We start from the raw sequence: 13,436 nt of genomic DNA on the forward strand, positions 1-13,436 counted from the left end.
GTATTCCATGTGTGGTCTGACCAGTACTGTACACAGTATTCCATGTGGGGTCTGACCAGTACTGTACACAGTATTCTGTGTGTGGTCTGACCAGTACTGTACACAGTATTCCATGTGTGGTCTGACCAGTACTGTACACAGTATTCCATGTGTGGTCTGACCAGTACTGTACACAGTATTCCATGTGTGGTCTGACCAGTACTGTACACAGTATTCCATGTGTGGTCTGACCAGTACTGTACACAGTATTCTATGTGTGTTCGGACTAGTGATTTGTACAGCCGTAGAATTATTTCCTTGTTGTGGGCATCTATGCCCCTATTGATGCACCCCATGATTTTATTTGCCCGACACTGGTCACTACAGCTAAAATTTACTATTAACTAAGACTCCCATGTCCTTTTCCATGTCAGTCGTCCCAAGTGTTCTCCCATTTAATACATAATCCCAGCCTGGATGTTTCTTCCCCATGTGCATTACTTTACATTTATCAGTGTTACCTCATCTGCCACTTCCCAGCCCAAACCTCCAACCTATACAGATCCATTTGTAACAGTGCAGTGTCCTCTATTGTGTTATCTACTATACACAGTGCACTGTCCTCTATAGTGTTATCTACTATACACAGTGCACTGTCCTCTATAGTGTTATCTACTATAAACAGTGCACTGTCCTCTATAGTGTTATCTACTATATACAGTGCACTGTCCTCTATAGTGTTATCTACTATATACAGTGCACTGTCCTCTATAGTGTTATCTACTATAAACAGTGCACTGTCCTCTATAGTGTTATCTACTATATACAGTGCACTGTCCTCTATAGTGTTATCTACTATATACAGTGCACTGTCCTCTATAGTGTTATCTACTATATACAGTGCACTGTCCTCTATAGTGTTATCTACTATATACAGTGCACTGTCCTCTATAGTGTTATCTACTATACACAGTGCACTGTCCTCTATAGTGTTATCTACTATAAACAGTGCACTGTCCTCTATAGTGTTATCTACTATATACAGTTCACTGTCCTCTATAGTGTTATCTACTATATACAGTACACTGTCCTCTATAGGGTTTACTGCTTTACAGAGTTTAGTATCATCTGCAAAGGTTGCTACTTTACTATTTAACCCCTCTACAAGGTCATTAATGAATATATTAAATAGAACAGGACCCAAGACTGACCCCTGTGGTCCCCACTAGTAACAGTCACCCAATCAGAATAAGTACCATTAATAACCACCCTCTGTTTCCTATCACTGAGCCAGTTACTTACCCACTTACACACATTCTCCCCCAGCCCCATCCTTCTCATTTTATGCACCAACCTTTTATGTGGCACCGTATCAAATGCTTTGGAGAAATCCAGATATACGACATCCAGCGATTGCCCCTGGTCCAGTCTGGAGCTCACCTCCTCATAAAATCTGATCAGGTGACAGGACCGATCCCTCATAAAGCCATGTGATATGGCGTCATACATTTATTTTTATTAAGATATTCCAGAATAGCATCTCTTAGAAAACCCTCAAACAATTTACATACAACGGAGGTTAAACTAACAGGTCTATAATTCCCGGGGTCACCTTTTGATCCCTTTTTTTAAACTACTGGCACCACATTTGCCATGCACCAGTCCTGGGGAACAGTCCCTGAATATTAAAAATAGGGGTCTGTCTATTACATTATTTAATTCCTTTAGGACACAGGGGTGAATGCCATCTGGACCTGGCGATTTGTCTATTTAGATTTTTTTTAGGCAGCAATGTACTTCTTCCTGGGTAAGACAGGTGACCTGTACTTCTTCCTGGGTTAGACAGGTGACCTGTCATTCTCCCTGGGTTAGACAGGGGACCTGTACTTCTTCCTGGGTTAGACAGGTGACCTGTACTGGGGAGTTTACCTTATCTCGCTGTATTTCACCTGGCATTTCAGTGGAGAAGAATTTGTTTATTATATTTGCTTTTTCCTAATCCCCATTTAGATTTCCTTTATCGTTTTTTAAAGGGCCTAGACTTTCATTTTTAACCTTTTTGCTATTTATTGTCATGTCTGTATTCACTCACAGTCTATTGGTTTTGCTGTGTGTGAACAGTTTTATGTTTCCTGGCCAGGGAACAGTTAAATGTTTCTGGCCTTTTCAGCCCAGGCCTCTGTTAGCCAATAGCCTTTCGGGTGTGTCTATTTAATGTCAGCCCAGGCTAGCCTCTGGTTATTGTGAGATCTTGACCTCCTGATGTCTTGCTGCTACCTTGCTACTGCCATGTGGCTAATGGAGGCTGGGTGAAACACTCTTTGTTTGAGCTTTTATATCTACTATATCTGTTTTAGCATGCGTTTTGTAGTTTCAGGTTTTAGCCATGTTTTGGCATTCTCTTAGTAGATTTTAAGCTATGTTCGTTTAGTCGATTTTAGGATTTATTATCCTTTCTGCTATGCGTCTGTTCACACTATGTCTGACTCTTGCTTGTTACCTATGCTCTGTATGTTATTCCTGTTCTGGAGTCTTTTCAGACTCATCCGGTTTTAGTCAGTGTTTCATGTATTCTATTTCTGTTCTCCGGCTGGGCCTGCATCCTGACCACACTGCGGTGTGTGTGCCGCTGGTCAGCAGTCTATTTGGATTTATTATTAATGGCTATTCCTATAGTGAAGTATCCAGTGTGAACAGTGTCCTATATTTATATCCTGTGGACTCTGCTTAGACTCATCTGATTTCTGTCTTGTTCAGTGTGAACTGTGTTCTATAATTATATCCTGTGTTTCTAGATATCCCTGTTACTTGTCCATGGGGAATCCGGGGAATTGAGAATTAGTACAAGATATCTCCGTGCTCCAAGGTGGACTCTGGGAGATTGCGTTCTCATAGCAAGACATTCCTGTTTCTATTAGAGGTTATCTGGGCGATTGCGATAATTCCGGTTTAGCTATAGATCCCTGTTTCTGGTCCAGTGGGACTTCGTGTCTATTGGACATTCTGGGGTATTATGCTATATTCCCGTCTGTTCCTATAGTCTGTTGACTTATCCGTTTTCCTGTCTGGTGTTTTGAACTCTATTTGTTATTTAGTTCTTTATTCAGATCTTTTTAGTTCTGTTCATGATCACTTATCTATGAGCCCCCTCTTCATGTCCACTGATCTATGGTGTCCTCTGTTCACGACCGCTGATTTGTGTCCTCTGTACTACTCTCTGATCTGTGTCCTCTGAACTTATATACTATAGAGTTGTATGTTCCTGTTAGATTTCTGGTTGGTGACTGACTATTTATTAGTATGTGTTTTTTATTAGGCCCCAGTTCTTTAGTTCAGGAAGGGACCAGTTGGTCCCTGACATTTATATAGTTAAAGAACATTTTTGGGTTAATTTTACTCTCTTTGGCAATTAGTCTGTCTCTATTTTTGAGGCTTTTATCAGTTTTTTTAAAATATATTTAACATTTTTCTCTATAGCTTTTTAATGATTCTTCACTGCCGTCCTGTTTAAGTAGTTTAACCCCTTAACGACCAAGGACGTATATTTACATCCTTGGCAGTCTCCCGCGATATAACGCGGGGTCATGCGGTGACCCCGCGTCATATCGGGTCGGTCCCGGCATGTATCTGATGCCGGGATCCGGGGCTAATAGCGCGCAGCAGCGATCGCGGTGCCGCGCGCTATTAACCCTTCAGACGCGGCATTGAAAGCCGCATCTAAAATGAAAGTGAAAGCTGCCCGTCTGCTCAGCAGGGCTGATTGGGACTACTGCAGTGAAAATGTGGTGTCCCGATTAGCTGGGACACGAGTGGAGGTCCTCTTACCTGCCTCCGGCGTGTCCCCTCGGCGAAGGATTGCTCCAAGCCTGAGATGCAGGCTTGAGCAATCGACCGCCGATAACGCTGATCACTGCAAAGCTATGGCTTTGCAGTGAACAGTGCTGGCAATCAGTGTGTGCAGTGTTATAGGTCCCTATGGGATAACAATGATCAGTGTGTGCAGTGTTATAGGTCCCTATGTGATAACAATGATCAGTATAAGAGATCAGTGTGTGCAGTGTTATAGTCTCCTATGGGATAACAATGATCAGTGTGTGCAGTGTTATAGGTCCCTATGGGATAACAATGATCAGTGTGTGCAGTGTTATAGGTCCCTATGGGATAACAATGATCAGTCAAAGAGATCAGTGTGTGCAGTGTTATAGTCTCCTATGGGATAACAATGATCAGTGTGTGCAGTGTTATAGTCTCCTATGGGAGCTATAACACTGCAAAAAAATAAAATAAAGTGTAATAAAAAAGGTTATAAATGTGATTTAACCCTTTCCTTAATAAAAGTTCAAAGCACCCCCCTTTTCCCATAAAAAAACACACCATGTAAATAAAAATAAATATAAACATATGTGGTATCGCCGCGTGCGTAAATGTCCAAACTATAAAAATATATCATTAATTAAACCGCACAGTCAATTCAATGGGGTACGCGCAAAAAAATTCCAAAGTCCAAAATAACGTATTTTTGGTCGCTTTTTATATCATGAAAAAATGAATAAAAAGCTATCAAAAAGTTCGATCAATACAAAAATGGTACAGCTAAAAACTTCAGATCACGGCGCAAAAAATTATCCCTCATACCGCCCCATATGCGGAAAAATAAAAAAAAGTTATAAGGGTCAGAAGAGGACAAATTTAAACGTATACATTTTCCTGCATGTAGTTATGATTTTTTACAGAAGTCTAACAAAATCACCTATATAATTCGGGGATCATTATAATCATATGGACCTACAGAATAAAGAGAAGGGGTCATTTTTACCGAAATATGCACTGCGTAGAAACGGAAGCCCCCAAAAGTTACAAAATGGCGTTTTTTTCTTCAATTTCGTCACACAATGATTTTTTTCCCATTTCGCCGTAGATTTTTGGGCACAATGACTGACGTCATTACAAAGTAGAATTGGTGGCGCAAAAAATAAGCATCATATGGATTTTTAGGTGCAAAATTGAAAGGGTTATGATTTTTAAAAGGTAAGGAGGAAAAAACGAAAGTGCAAAAACGGAAAAAGCCGTGGTCCTTAAGGGGTTAAATGCTTTATTTTTGTCATGTATTGCCCTTTAACATTTTTATTCTTCCATATTGGTTATGCGTTGTCCTCCTCCTCTGTCTTGTTGTTGCTAATCCCTTTCTGTTTGCTGATTCTGTCCTTGATGTGTCAGTTTCGTATTGACCTGCACAGTCTGACGTTCCCCTTAACGCCCCATACTCATAGTGAGTGTAGGGACCGTCGTCCAGTTGGGGCCCGCAAAATAGGGCAGGTAATCTGTAATAATGGTCTCGAGGACCCTGTTGTATCAATTCCACTAAGAATGTATTACTGAGTATGGGAATCCAGGCTGCTGTAAGGGGAAGGAGGTTCCTGTCAGGTATTATTAAGGTGGATCTAATGAAGTGGCCCCTGAGTACAAGAAACAGGAAAGATACGTCCATAGTGAGAAGAGGATGTCACCTGGGATAACACCTCCTGGAATTATTACATACCTGGGATAACACCATCTGGAATTATTACATACCTGGGGTAACACCTCCTGGAATTATTACATACCTGGGGTAACACCTCCTGGAATTATTACATACCTGGGTAACACCTCCTGGAATTATTACATACCTGGGGTAACACCTCCTGGCATTATTACATACCTGGGGTAACACCTCCTGGAATTATTACATACCTGGGTAACACCTCCTGGAATTATTACATACCTGGGGTAACACCTCCTGGAATTTCCTCCTTCACTTCCCTCATACACGGGTGATGGCCCCTCATCCTCTCTTCTTCATCCTCCACTTTATTATTAGTCAGATCTCCCCCCTGATGTGACATATAGAACAATTCACTACAATACAGAAGACAGGAGGAGCAACAGAGACCCCCAAAATCTATGACTGCAGGACCCCCCTATAGAGATATAGGATCAGCCTCATCTACCTGATGCTTCTCTGGGACATTTCCCTCTGGACAGTCCTGGGAATACAGAGGGCGGGGACACCTCTCGGGTGGATTTCTATCCATGACTCCATCTGTAGGGAACACACAAGGAATGAATACATCACCTCCTCTATATCCATCTGTAGGGAACACACAGGGAATGATTAGTTTATTTCCATGTGATGATCAGATGATGGATCTAGGAGACCCTCAAAACAGGTGTCCTTATTATCAACCAATGAAAGTCTCCCCCTCCTTACGCTGCTGATTGGCCCTGAAATCCGTTTCCTCTTCATCATCATCTATAACCTCAACCTTAATATCCATCAGATCTTCACCCTAAACAGACAGGAAAAATACAAAAGCAAATTAACTCGGCCTCAAATACCTTATGGTCTTATTTTAGGGAGACTTTAGCCTCATCTACCTGATGCTTCTCTGGGACATTTCCCTCCGGACAGTCCTGGGAATACAGAGGGCGGGGACACCTCTCGGGTGGATTTCTTATGGCATCTGTAGAGAACACACAGTGATGAAATCCATTGTATGTGATGAGATGATGGGTGTAGTATGTAGGTGACCCTCAGCACAGGACCCCTGGGGGTCCTATGGCAGCACATGAAGGGGCCCCTCTCTTTGGCCCCATATAGAGGGGTGTAACCAAGAAGTAAATGTAAAATAAACCACAGAATTATCCAAATAGACAACCCCTGGTGACCGGGTATAAATAGCCAAAGAAACCACAGAAGACGTATTTCCTTCTCTTCTCGGACATGAAGGTAGTAGGGTCAGATCTCTATACTCTGGAGGTCTCCTGGTCTCTACAGGCAGGAAGGGGTTAAGCCTTACGTCCCCCCCATATGTCTTCTTGGTAAGTTCTCCACCTCCAGTTCTCCTGGTTTGGTTGGTCGGGATCCATTATATATATTTTATGCTGGGACAGTGGTCACTGGTGAGATGGAATAAGGAGGTCATCAGAACGGGCTCCTCTATGGGGGTCTTCTATCTGGTGGGCTGTCAGGACACATTCTACCACATGGAGGCTCCTCATGGGCAGAGATGCTATTGGATACTCTATAGGGGTCTTCTATCTGGTGGGCTGTCAGGACACATTCTACCACATGGAGGCTCCTCATGGGCAGAGAGATGCTATTGGATACTCTATGGGGGTCTTCTATCTGGTGGGCTGTCAGGACACATTCTACCACATGGAGGCTCCTCATGGGCAGAGAGATTCTATTGGATACTCTATGGGGGTCTTCTATCTGGTGGGCTGTCAGGACACATTCTACCACATGGAGGCTCCTCATGGGCAGAGAGATGCTATTGGATACTCTATGGGGGTCTTCTATCTGGTGGGCTGTCAGGACACATTCTACCACATGGAGGCTCCTCATGGGCAGAGAGATGGTATTGGATACTCTATGGGGGTCTTCTATCTGGTGGGCTGTCAGGACACATTCTACCACATGGAGGCTCCTCATGGGCAGAGAGATGCTATTGGATACTCTGGAGCAGATGTGTTAGACTTCCACGTGGTCATCATCCACCTTTATCAGACACTACAGAGGAGACATCTTGGGCTTTAGCATTAGAGTTCTCCAAGGAGCTTTCATTGCTTTGAATGTCCCATTCATGAGCTGCCGGAGGACGACCAGGAAGGAGAGTTTACTGAAATTGTCATTTCCTGGAGTCTGTAGGCGGCACAATATTATCCCACCCAATAAACTTCTATTGCTGCATACATTCCGTCTCCTGGTGGTTTCTTGGTTATTTATAACAGATCACCAGGTGTTGGGAATTATTGTGTTTTATCTGTTTAATCGTTTTATTGGAGATTGTAACAAAATGAAAAGATAAAATAAAATAGAAGCAAAGCATTTCGCGGGGAGGCCCACGCTTCATCAGGCTGATTCTATTCTATTCTTTTTTATCTTATGATTTTGTTACAGTCTCCAATAAAACAAGTATCATTTACTATATCAGACACTTGTCTCTTTGTTGAACGAAACCCGATCCTCAGGCGCCGCAAGAAGCCTTCCTCTTCTCCCTGGTACTGACGCATAATTATATATACACATACACACACACGCATCGCAAATAGATAGTGGAAGTTGTTAACATGTCTATATGTCTACATAAATTCCACCAACATATTGTTATTATTTATTGTGTACGGTACTTAGCGCCATTTTTCTGTTCCTGCTTTATTCCATAAACTTCAATCCATTTATCTGTTTACACCTTCTGTCCGGGACCAATGTTCTAACTACAGACTAAACGAAACCACAAAAAGTCTCCTCTTTCTTACCCTGCTGATCGGCCATGACACCCATCTCCTCCTCCTTACACTGCTGATCGGCCATGACACCCGTCTCTTCCTCTTCTTCATCTATAACCTCAACCTTAATATCCATCAGATCTTCACCCTAAATACACAAGAATAAATGTAAATGATGTTGGGTTCAATTACTTTATATTCTGAGGAGACTTTAGGGTCATCTACCTGATGGTTCTCTGGGACATTTCCCTCTAGACAGTCCTGGGAATACAGAGGACGGGGACACCTCTCGGGTGGATTTCTATCAATGACTCCATCTGTAGGGAACACACAGGGAATGAATACATCAGTGCTGCATAGATTTCTATGTTACAAGGTAGTGAGAGTGATATCTATATATATGTCTCTTCTTACCTTGTGATGTGAGGGGCCGGTGATCCTCCATCATGACTATGTCCTGGTACAGATCCTTGTGTCCTTCTACATACTCCCACTCCTCCATGGAGAAATAGACCGCCACATCCTGACACCTTATAGGAACCTGACACACAACGATACCGTCATCACCTGATCCCTCCATTACTGTACAATGTCCCAGCAGTGTCACCTCTCTATCACCAGACCCCTCCATTACTGTATAATGTCCAGCAGTGTCACCTCTCCAGTCATCACCAGACCCCTCCATTACTGTATAATGTCCCAGCAGTGTCACCTCTCCAGTCATCACCAGACCCCTCCATTACTGTATAATGTCCCAGCAGTGTCACCTCTCTAATCATCACCAGACCCCTCCATTACTGTATAATGTCCCAGCAGTGTCACCTCTCTAATCATCACCAGACCCCTCCATTACTGTATAATGTCCAGCAGTGTCACCTCTCTAATCATCACCAGACCCCTCCATTACTGTATAATGTCCCAGCAGTGCCACCTCTCTAATCATCACCAGACCCCTCCATTACTGTATAATGTCCCAGCAAGGTCACCTCTCCAGTCATTACCAGACCCCTCCATTACTGTATAATGTCCCAGCAGTGTCACCTCTCCAGTCCTCACCAGACCCCTCCATTACTATATAATGTCCCAGCAGTGTCACCTCTCTAATCATCACCAGACCCCTCCATAACTGTATAATGTCCCAGCAGGGTCACCTCTCCAGTCATTACCAGACCCCTCCATTACTGTATAATGTCCCAGCAGGGTTACCTCTCCAGTCATCACCAGACCCCTCCATTACTGTATAATGTCCAGCAGTGTCACCTCTCCAGTCATTACCAGACCCCTCCATTACTGTATAATGTCCCAGCAGTGTCACCTCTCCAGTCATTACCAGACCCCTCCATTACTGTATAATGTCCAGCAGTGTCACCTCTCTAATCATCACCAGACCCCTCCATTACTGTATAATGTCCAGCAGTGTCACCTCTCTAATCATCACCAGACCCCTCCATTACTGTATAATGTCCCAGCAGTGCCACCTCTCTAATCATCACCAGACCCCTCCATTACTATAAAATGTCCCAGCAGGGTCACCTCTCTAATCATCACCAGACCCCTCCATTACTATATAATGTCCAGCAGGGTCACCTCTCCAATCATCACCAGACCCCTCCATTACTGTATAATGTCCCAGCAGTGTCACCTCTCTAATCATCACCAGACCCCTCCATTACTGTATAATGTCCCAGCAGTGTCACCTCTCTAATCATCACCAGACCCCTCCATTACTGTATAATGTCCAGCAGTGTCACCTCTCCAGTCATCACCAGACCCCTCCATTACTGTATTATGTCCAGCAGTGTCACCTCTCCAGTCATCACCAGACCCCTCCATTACTGTATAATGTCCCAGCAGTGTCACCTCTCCAGTCATCACCAGACCCCTCCATTACTGTATAATGTCCCAGCAGTGTCACCTCTCTAATCATCACCAGACCCCTCCATTACTGTATAATGTCCCAGCAGTGTCACCTCTCCAGTCATCACCAGACCCCTCCATTACTGTATAATGTCCCGGCAGTGTCACCTCTCCAGTCATCACCAGACCCCTCCATTACTATATAATGTCCCAGCAGTGTCACCTCTCTAATCATCACCAGACCCCTCCATTACTGTATAATGTCCCAGCAGTGTCACCTCTCCAGTCATTACCAGACCCCTCCATTACTGTATAATGTCCCAGCAGTGTCACCTCTCCAGTCATTACCAGACCCCTCCATTACTGTATAATGTCCAGCAGTGTCACCTCTCTAATCATCACCAGACCCCTCCATTACTGTATAATGTCCAGCAGGGTCACCTCTCCAGTCATTACCAGACCCCTCCATTACTGTATAATGTCCAGCAGTGTCACCTCTCCAGTCATCACCAGACCCCTTCATTACTGTATAAGGTCCAGCAGTGTCACCTCTCTAATCATCACCAGACCCCTCCATTACTGTATAATGTCCCAGCAGTGTCACCTCTCCAGTCATCACCAGACCCCTCCATTACTGTATAATGTCCCAGCAGTGTCACCTATCATCACCAGACCCCTCCATTACTGTATAATGTCCAGCAGGGTCACCTCTCTAATCATCACCAGACCCCTTCATTACTGTATAATGTCCAGCAGGGTCAACTCTCCAGTCATCCCCAGACCCCTTCATTACTGTATAATGTCCCAGCAGTGTCACCTCTCCAGTCATCACCAGACCTCTCCATTACTGTATAATGTCCAGCAGTGTCACCTCTCCAGTCATCACCAGACCCCTCCATTACTGTATAATGTCCAGCAGTGTCACCTCTCCAGTCATCATCAGACCCCTCCATTACTGTATAATGTCCCAGCAGTGTCACCTCTCTAATCATCACCAGACCCCTCCATTACTGTATAATGTCCCAGCAGTGTCACCTCTCTAATCATCACCAGACCCCTCCATTACTGTATAATGTCCCAGCAGTGTCACCTCTCCAGTCATCACCAGACCGCTCCATTACTGTATAATGTCCCAGCAATGTCACCTCTCTAATCATCACCCGACCCCTCCATTACTGTATAATGTCCAGCAGGGTCAACTCTCCAGTCATCCCCAGACCCCTTCATTACTGTATAATGTCCCAGCAGTGTCACCTCTCCAGTCATCACCAGACCTCTCCATTACTGTATAATGTCCCAGCAGTGTCACCTCTCTAATCATCACCAGACCCCTCCATTACTATATAATGTTCAGCAGTGTCACCTCTATAATCATCACCAGACCCCTCCATTACTGTATAATGTCCAGCAGGGTCACCTCTCCAGTCATCACCAGACCCCTCCATTACTGTATATTGTCCCAGCAGTGTCACCTCTCCAGTCATCACCAGACCCCTCCATTACTGTATAATGTCCAGCAGTGTCACCTCTCCAGTCATCACCAGACCCCTCCATTACTGTATAATGTCCCAGCAGTGTCACCTCTCTAATCATCACCAGACCCCTCCATTACTGTATAATGTCCCAGCAGTGTCACCTCTCCAGTCATCACCAGACCCCTCCATTACTGTATAATGTCCCAGCAGTGTCACCTCTCTAATCATTACCAGACCCCTCCATTACTGTATAATGTCCCAGCAGTGTCACCTCTCCAGTCATCACCAGACCCCTCCATTACTATATAATGTCCCAGCAGTGTCACCTCTCCAGTCATCACCAGACCCTTCCATTACTGTATAATGTCCAGCAGTGTCACCTCTCCAGTCACCAGACCCCTCCATTACTGTATAATGTCCAGCAGTGTCACCTCTCCAGTCATCACCAGACCCCTCCATTACTGTATAATGTCCCAGCAGTGTCACCTCTCATCACCAGACCCCTCCATTACTGTATAATGTCCAGCAGTGTCACCTCTCCAGTCATCACCAGACCCCTTCATTACTGTATAATGTCCAGCAGGGTCAACTCTCCAGTCATCCCCAGACCCCTTCATTACTGTATAATGTCCCAGCAGTGTCACCTCTCTAGTCATCACCAGACCCCTCCATTACTGTATAATGTCCCAGCAGTGTCACCTCTCCAGTCATCACCAGACCCCTCCATTACTCTATAATGTCCCAGCAGTGTAACCTCTCCAGTCATCATCAGACCCCTCCATTACTGTATAATGTCCCAGCAGTGTCACCTCTCCAGTCATCATCAGACCCCTCCATTACTCTATAATGTCCCAGCAGTGTAACCTCTCCAGTCATCATCAGACCCCTCCATTACTGTATAATGTCCCAGCAGTGTCACCTCTCTAATCATCACCAGACCCCTCCATTACTGTATAATGTCCCAGCAGTGTCACCTCTCATCACCAGACCCCTCCATTACTGTATAATGTCCCAGCAGTGTCACCTCTCTAATCATCACCAGACCCCTCCATTACTGTATAATATCCCAGCAGTGTCATCTCTCCAGTCATCACCAGACCCCTCCATTACTATATAATGTCCAGCAGTGTCACCTCTCTAATCATCACCAGACCCCTCTATTACTGTATAATGTCCCAGCAGTGTCACCTCTCCAGTCATCACCAGACCCCTCCATTACTGTATAATGTCCAGCAGAGTCACCTCTCCAGTCATCACCAGACCCCTCCATTACTGTATAATGTCCAGCAGTGTCACCTCTCCTGTCATCACCAGACCCCTTCATTACTGTATAATTTCCCAGCAGTGTCATCTCTCTAATCATCACCAGACCCCTCCATTACTGTATAATGTCCCAGCAGTGTCACCTCTCCAGTCATCACCAGACCCCTCCATTACTGTATAATGTCCCAGCAGTGTCACCTCTCCAGTCATCACCAGACCCCCTCCATTACTGTATAATGTCCCAGCAGTGTCACCTCTCCAGTCATCACCAGACCCCTCCATTACTGTATAATGTCCAGCAGTGTCACCTCTCTAATCATCACCAGACCCCTCCATTACTGTATAATGTCCAGCAGTGTCACCTCTCTAATCATCACCAGACCCCTCCATTACTGTATAATGTCCCAGCAGTGCCACCTCTCTAATCATCACCAGACCCCTCCATTACTATAAAATGTCCCAGCAGGGTCACCTCTCTAATCATCACCAGACCCCTCCATTACTATATAATGTCCAGCAGGGTCACCTCTCCAATCATCACCAGACCCCTCCATTACTGTATAATGTCCCAGCAGTGTCACCTCTCTAATCATC

At 44.6% G+C, this 13,436-nt stretch overlaps 1 pseudogene; it reads right to left on the reverse strand.

Annotated features, from left to right (window-relative positions):
- Positions 1-13,436, reverse strand: part of LOC130322522 (uncharacterized) — a 109,187-nt pseudogene that overhangs the window by 80,835 nt on the left and 14,916 nt on the right.

Source organism: Hyla sarda, unplaced genomic scaffold, assembly GCF_029499605.1.
Source record: "Hyla sarda isolate aHylSar1 unplaced genomic scaffold, aHylSar1.hap1 scaffold_235, whole genome shotgun sequence".
NCBI lineage: Eukaryota > Metazoa > Chordata > Amphibia > Anura > Hylidae > Hyla > Hyla sarda.